Source organism: Myodes glareolus, chromosome 27 (assembly GCF_982192425.1).
Source record: "Myodes glareolus chromosome 27, mMyoGla1.1, whole genome shotgun sequence".
Taxonomy (NCBI): Eukaryota; Metazoa; Chordata; class Mammalia; order Rodentia; family Cricetidae; genus Myodes; species Myodes glareolus.
Window position 1 is genome coordinate 22,363,611 of NC_142052.1, and position 6,469 is coordinate 22,370,079.

The following is a 6,469-nucleotide window of genomic DNA, read 5'->3' on the forward strand; positions in this document are numbered from 1 at the left end:
AGAGTCATTATAGCTGATTTTTTTTCTGCTTCTAAGGAAGATTCAAAGCAGAAATATCCTTTTAATCTCAACTACTGCTAAAAGGTATTACTTCATCTGCTTCACTCTGCCAAGGAGAAACCCTGAAGAAATGGGCCAATCTGCTGTTTATAAAAAGAACTTATTACTTTGATTTTGCTACCCTGTTGGAACCTCCAAGAATAGACTCTGATCTGTATCAACAAAAGATCTAACCCAAAAATTCTTTCAAGTTCATTACAGAAGGAGGAATGCAGGAAAGTGGCTGGCTCAGCAAAAGTGGAGAAGGACAGTTCCCAACTGAACATGAGCAGGGGCTTTTCTAGGGCTTCTTAGGAGTGGAGTTTTCCAGGAAAAAGATTTTCAGGGAGGGAATTGGTCAGGTTTCAATCCCCTTGAGTTTAGATAGCCTCACATTGGTAAGATTTCATAATTGGGACTTAGTTGATTTTATAATTAGCTATTGGTTGGTTTTCCTGCAAAGGGATTGTTTAGTTTTATGTTCAGTTGGTCAGAGGCCAATTCGATTCTGGTTCCAGCACCAAAGTGAATTCTTTGACTCTGGTTTTTATGTGAGGTTGTGTTCCTTTTGTTCTGCTTTCAGGGTTAGGGTGTGTTTCTTTCTCTGAATCAGCTCTCCCCTCCCCTTCTACCTTTTCTCATGATCTGTGTGCTCCCAATTTACCCAGAGATCTTGTCTTTTTCTACATACCACAGAGATTATGTTCATGAATATCTCTATTAGGGTCCTTTTTGCTGTCTATGTTCTCTGTGATTGTGCATTGTAAGCTGGTTGTTCATTGCTTTATATCTAAAAGCCATTTAGGAGTGAGTACGTATTTGTCTTTCTTGGTCTGGGTTAACTCATTTTATATGATGTTTTCTAGATCCAGCCATTTGCCTGGAAGTTTCAAGAGGTCATTATTTTTTTCCACTGTGTACTACTCCATTGTATAAATATACAACAATTTCTTTATCCATTCTTATGTTGAGGGGTTGTTTTTAGGTTCTGGCTAGGACAAATAATGCTGCTGTAGATATAGATGAGCACTTGTTCTTGTGTTATGATCGAGTATCCCTTGGGTAAATATAAAAAAAGTGTTATTACTAGGTATTGAAGTAGGTTGTTTCTTAATTTTTTTCTTTTCCTTTTCTTTTTTTTCTTTTTGATTTTCAAGACAGAGGTTCTCTGTAGCTTTGGAGCCTGTCCTAAACTATCTCTTGTATACCAAGCTGGTGTCAAAATTACAGAGATCCACCTGTCTTTGCCTAAAAAGTTCTAGAATTAAAGGCATGCACCACCACCCACCCAGTTTGCTTTCTATTTTTCTGAGAAATCACCATATTGACATCCAAAGCAGCTGTACCAGTTTGCTCTCCCATCAGACATGGAGGAGTATTCCCTTTATCCCACAATTTCTCCAGCTTAAATTGTCATCAGTGTTTTTGATATTGGCTATGCTTATAGATGTAAGATGGAATCTCCGAGTTGTTTTGGTTTGCATTTCTCTAATGACTGAAAATGTTGGGCATTTCCCTAAGGGTCTCTTAGCCATTTTCAATTCATTTGTTGAGAGTTCCATATTTAGTTCTGTACCCCATTTGTTATTGGATTTTTTTGATGACCAATTTTTTGAGTTCTTTATAAGTTTTGGAGATCAATCCTGTGTCCTATATGGGGTTGGTGAAGACCTTTTCCAATTCTATAGGCTGCCGTTTTCTCTTGATGACAGTGTTCTTTGCTTTACATACGCTTCTCAGTTTCATGAGGTACCATTTATTAATTGTATCTCTCAGTGCTTTTCCAACTGGGATTATATTTACCAAGTGGTCTCCTGTGCCAAAGCATTCAAATGTAGTTCCTACTTTGTATTCTATGTGGTTCAGTGTGGTTTTTTTATGTTGAGGTCTTTTATACATTTGGACTTAAATTTTGTATGTGACACTAGATATGGATATTTTTATTCTTCTACATGTTGATATCCAGTTATGCCAGAACCATATGTTGAATATGCTTTGTTTTTTCCATTTTATATTTTTTGCTAATTTGTCAATTGTCAATTTTTGCTAATTTGCTAATTAGGTCCACCTTCATGTATTATGAGAAGACACTCGGGTTCCTTCTGTAGTCTGTGATCCATCCTGTACCTCCTAGTGCTCAGACCCTTATCAGTACTTTATCCAAATCTTCTTATGGTCTGATGAGCTTGGAGAACGCCAAGTACATAAGTCAAATTTTTAAGGTTCATCTGCTCATACTTCTCAGCTCCCACAGTTCCAAATCCAGAAAATCAATTGGAATTCTAAGTCATTTTCTTTAGGTAATGGAAGAGTTATACTGCTATGGCAATTCATGCTGAGTTTCAGGGACAACTTCCAAGAAGGACAGTAGACTGTGATAATTGAACATTGCTTTTGGTGTTTATCAAAATCTTGCAAATATCTTGCTAAGAAGCAAACTTTCATCTGTCTGCCATCAATGTTCCTCATACCAAAAGGGTGGCTCATGTAACTTAAATTCTAGGGAATATCCTGACTTTATCATAAATAAATAAAAAACATATTGCTCAGTATAGACTGTAGAATAGGATTCAGAGTCCTTAAGAAGGAGGCAGATGTGTGTTGGATTTCCTCTACCTTCTAGTTTCTCTGCAGCTGCACCTGTGATACTTTGGAGAAGACCAGTCTACCTTCTTCTGGACAGACATACTTTTGTAGGATACTCAGCTATCTATGATTCTTGAACACTAAGTGTGTACTCTAGCATACTAACAAGTTCAAATGTACTGATATTTGAACGTATTGTTCAAGAAAGTTAATATTTCTGATCTAAAGAAATCAAACCATATTCTCAGCTAGACAGTTACTGTGATTCACAGCAGCAGAAATCATCTGGTGTTCTCTTCTCCACATTGACTTGGTCTAGGATTTTAAGCTGACTTCAGTGAATGTCAGATTCATCTTTGATTTCTCCAAAACCGAACACAGTTTGGAGCGCTAGGTATGAAGTGTGTTTCTGTCCAATAATGTGCCATTTACTTTTTTGCCTCTGTGATATAATTTACTGATATCTGGAAATAGAGAATTTCAACATAGAAAAGTCTCCAGTAGATTTCACCTATAAGGGACATTTTATGATTAATGATTTAAGTGGGAACACACAGACCACAGTGAATTATGACACTGTTGGGCAGGCTAAGCAAGACAGCAGGAGCAAGGCACTAAGCAACTTTTCTATTCTTTAGTTAGTGCTATCATTTCCTCAATGATGGATTGTGATTCAGAAATTGAAGTCAAATAAGTCCTTTCCTACTAAAGCTGCTCTGAACATTGTGGCTGATTTACAACAATAGAAAACAAACTGGCACAAGTAGAAGTGAAATCAGAATCACATTCCAAGCAATTTGGCAGCCATAACAGAAATACAGAAGGAAGAAATATGAATAACTTCAATGTTGAATAGTCACATTTTGTTTCCTAAGTGTACTAACTTTGATTACTAGGCTTTGGAGTAAAGAGGGCACACAGAACTCAAAGGATCTCAACTGAATCGAGCTGTTTCCTTGATGATTATGTAGTTAAGAGCTGCAATATTGGGGAACATAAGAAGTTTCTCCTTGACTATCCACTTTTCAACAGTTACCTACTTTTCTTTTAGTTTTCCCTACACTTTCTTTCTTTCTTCCTCATTCTGTCATTTCTTTCATTTTATGTATGCATGAAACTTTTCAAATATAAAAAAAACCTTAAGAGAAATATACAATAAATAGTTGTGTTGGTTCATTCATAGTGACTATGGCTAAGATACCCATGAGAACAACTCAAACATAGAAAGAGACCAATGGATCATTAGGTCCAGTATGATCATGTCAGTGCAGAAATACAACCCCATCATGAAAAAAATAAGAGATGGTTCATTCTAGAGAAAAATATGATCAATTTCCTAGGTACAGGTTTACCACATTCCCTGCTGCAGAAATGTAAGTTTTATGAAGTTTTGTAGAAACAGAATAAAGGATATACATTAAAATACTTTTTAAATACTTTGGTGAAACTGTTGTTATGAGTAATGTGTGCTAGAGAATACTTTGGAGACCTCTGTTATAGGTCATTTGATTGGTAGAAATAAGGGTTTGTAAACTAGTACATTCCAAAGATTTCTATTTACAATTAAAGGATGTTAAGTAAGACATAATGGTGTGTAAAGAATGTCATGGTTGTTTAGGAATTTCTCAATTGGTTTATATATTTGAATACTTAGTTCTACCAGGGATTGGCACTGAATGAAAGGCAATAGATGTGATGTTGTTAGAGTGGGTGTGGCCTTGTTAGAGGAAGTATGTCACTAGTGGTTGGCTTTGAGTTTTAAGAGCTGAAGCCAGACCCAAGCTCTCTATTTTCCTTCTGGCTGAAGATCTGGAAATAGAAATCTCAACAACTTCTGTAGCACCCTGGCTACCTGTGTGCTTCCATTCTTCCCACCATGACAATAATAGACTAAATCTCTGAAACTGTAAACAACTCACAATTAAATGTACTTTCAAAAAATTTTATAAAAGAGTTCCCATGGATCTTGTGTCTCTACACAAAATAGAACACAAAGACAAATGGCTATTAAAGGTGCTAAACAATCAAATAATCAAATGTAAAGATAATCAACTGTAAAGTAGAATTATGGTCTGATCCTATATCATTCACATTGCTCCACAGTTATTGAAGTACTAATAAATTAATTAGTCTTGTGGAAGGCCCAGTACAGGTCTAGATTTCTTCTGGGTACAACTGTTCACAGTTGCTTAGTCCTGTGCCTTGGGACAAAAATCACAGTGGCTGGATCAGGCTGTTGGAAATTGCTTTATGACATGGCAACCAGAAAGCAGAAGGAATACAGAAAAGACCAGGGAAATATATAACTTTCAAGTCACATCTCCAGTGATCTATTCTTCCACCTAGACTAAAATGATCCCACAATCCCCAAATGGTGCCACCATCTGGGAAACCAGTCATTGAACATATAAACTATGAAGAAATTTTATGTTCAAAATGTAACAATGGCAATATACTCCTAAACACCACATATAGACTTCATAATTGATAGGTATTTAAGGTTTGTCTTCTCATATATCTGATTATCTAATATCTAAACATCTGTTCACATTGTTAAAGACCTGTGTGCAAGAATTGGGTACTTGATTTTGTATTCCCAGTATCCATATAAAATATCAAGTTGTGGATGGTTATGCTTGTGATCCCAGCTAAGGTAAGATGTAGAAAAGAATATCCCTGGGATTTGTTGATTAAATAGAGTAGGAGAATCAGAGATCCTGTTAGATCCTGTCTCAAAATAGGATATAGATAAATATATAGAGAGAGACAGAGACAGAACTGACACAGAGAGATAGGCATAGAGAAAGAGACAGATTGAGGAAGCCCATTCATAACAACTTCCGGACTTCACATGTTATACAGCACTTGGGGGCCCAGACTCTAGGTTATATGGAATTATATCAAATACTAAACCACAATCAAACAGTGAGGACAAAAAACCTGAAATTGAGTGGGGCTGAGAAGACAGTCGAACTTGTCTTGTGAGCTTAAGGAACTCAATTTGAGGACCAGAATCCATGCTGAAGAGAAAAAGAAAAAAAAAAAGTATGGTCACAAGGACTTTCAACACAGTCCTGTGACTTGGAGAACAATGGGTATCTAGGGCTTTTTTGGCAGCTAGCCTAGTCTACTTGTAAAGTTATAAAGCAATCACAGACCCCATCTCAAAAAAAAAATAACAAATATGTTTGGGAAAAACAGAGAAATCACACCAGAGTTTCTCCTCTGTTTTCCACACATATATACACACATACACAATTGCACACATACATACATCTTCACAAATATGTATACACACTCATGCACATACACACATAGATATACACTGGCACATACAAATATATACATGCAAATCACTATTAACTTTGCTTGTGTAGCTTTCCAAATGTTTATTTATGCTAGTTTATATTTGTAATATGAACATTCCCAGGTATTGGGTAGGTTTTACATAAAAGTGAAGTCATAGTTTTATGAGTAGCCAGGTTTTGAATATTTGGTAAGCCAAATCCCATTTCCAAGTAATTCTCTTGTATACTCTAGAGATTTGTCACTCATATTGGTTTAATAAAACACTGACTAGCCAGAAGATGGGCATGAGGCAGAGGGAGCATGACATGAATGTCCTATGCTGATAAATGTTCTACCGGTGGAGGATACTAAATGGGGAATATGGGTTAACTTAAAATGTAAGAGCAAGTTACTAATAACTATGATCTTTTGGGTAAGCATTTTCGTTCTTAAAATCTTTAAAGCCTCTGTGTGGTAACTTTGAGCTGGCAGTTAGGAAAAAAATGTCTGTTCACAAATGGCATTCCAATGTGTAGCCAAATTTTCATATAAAATC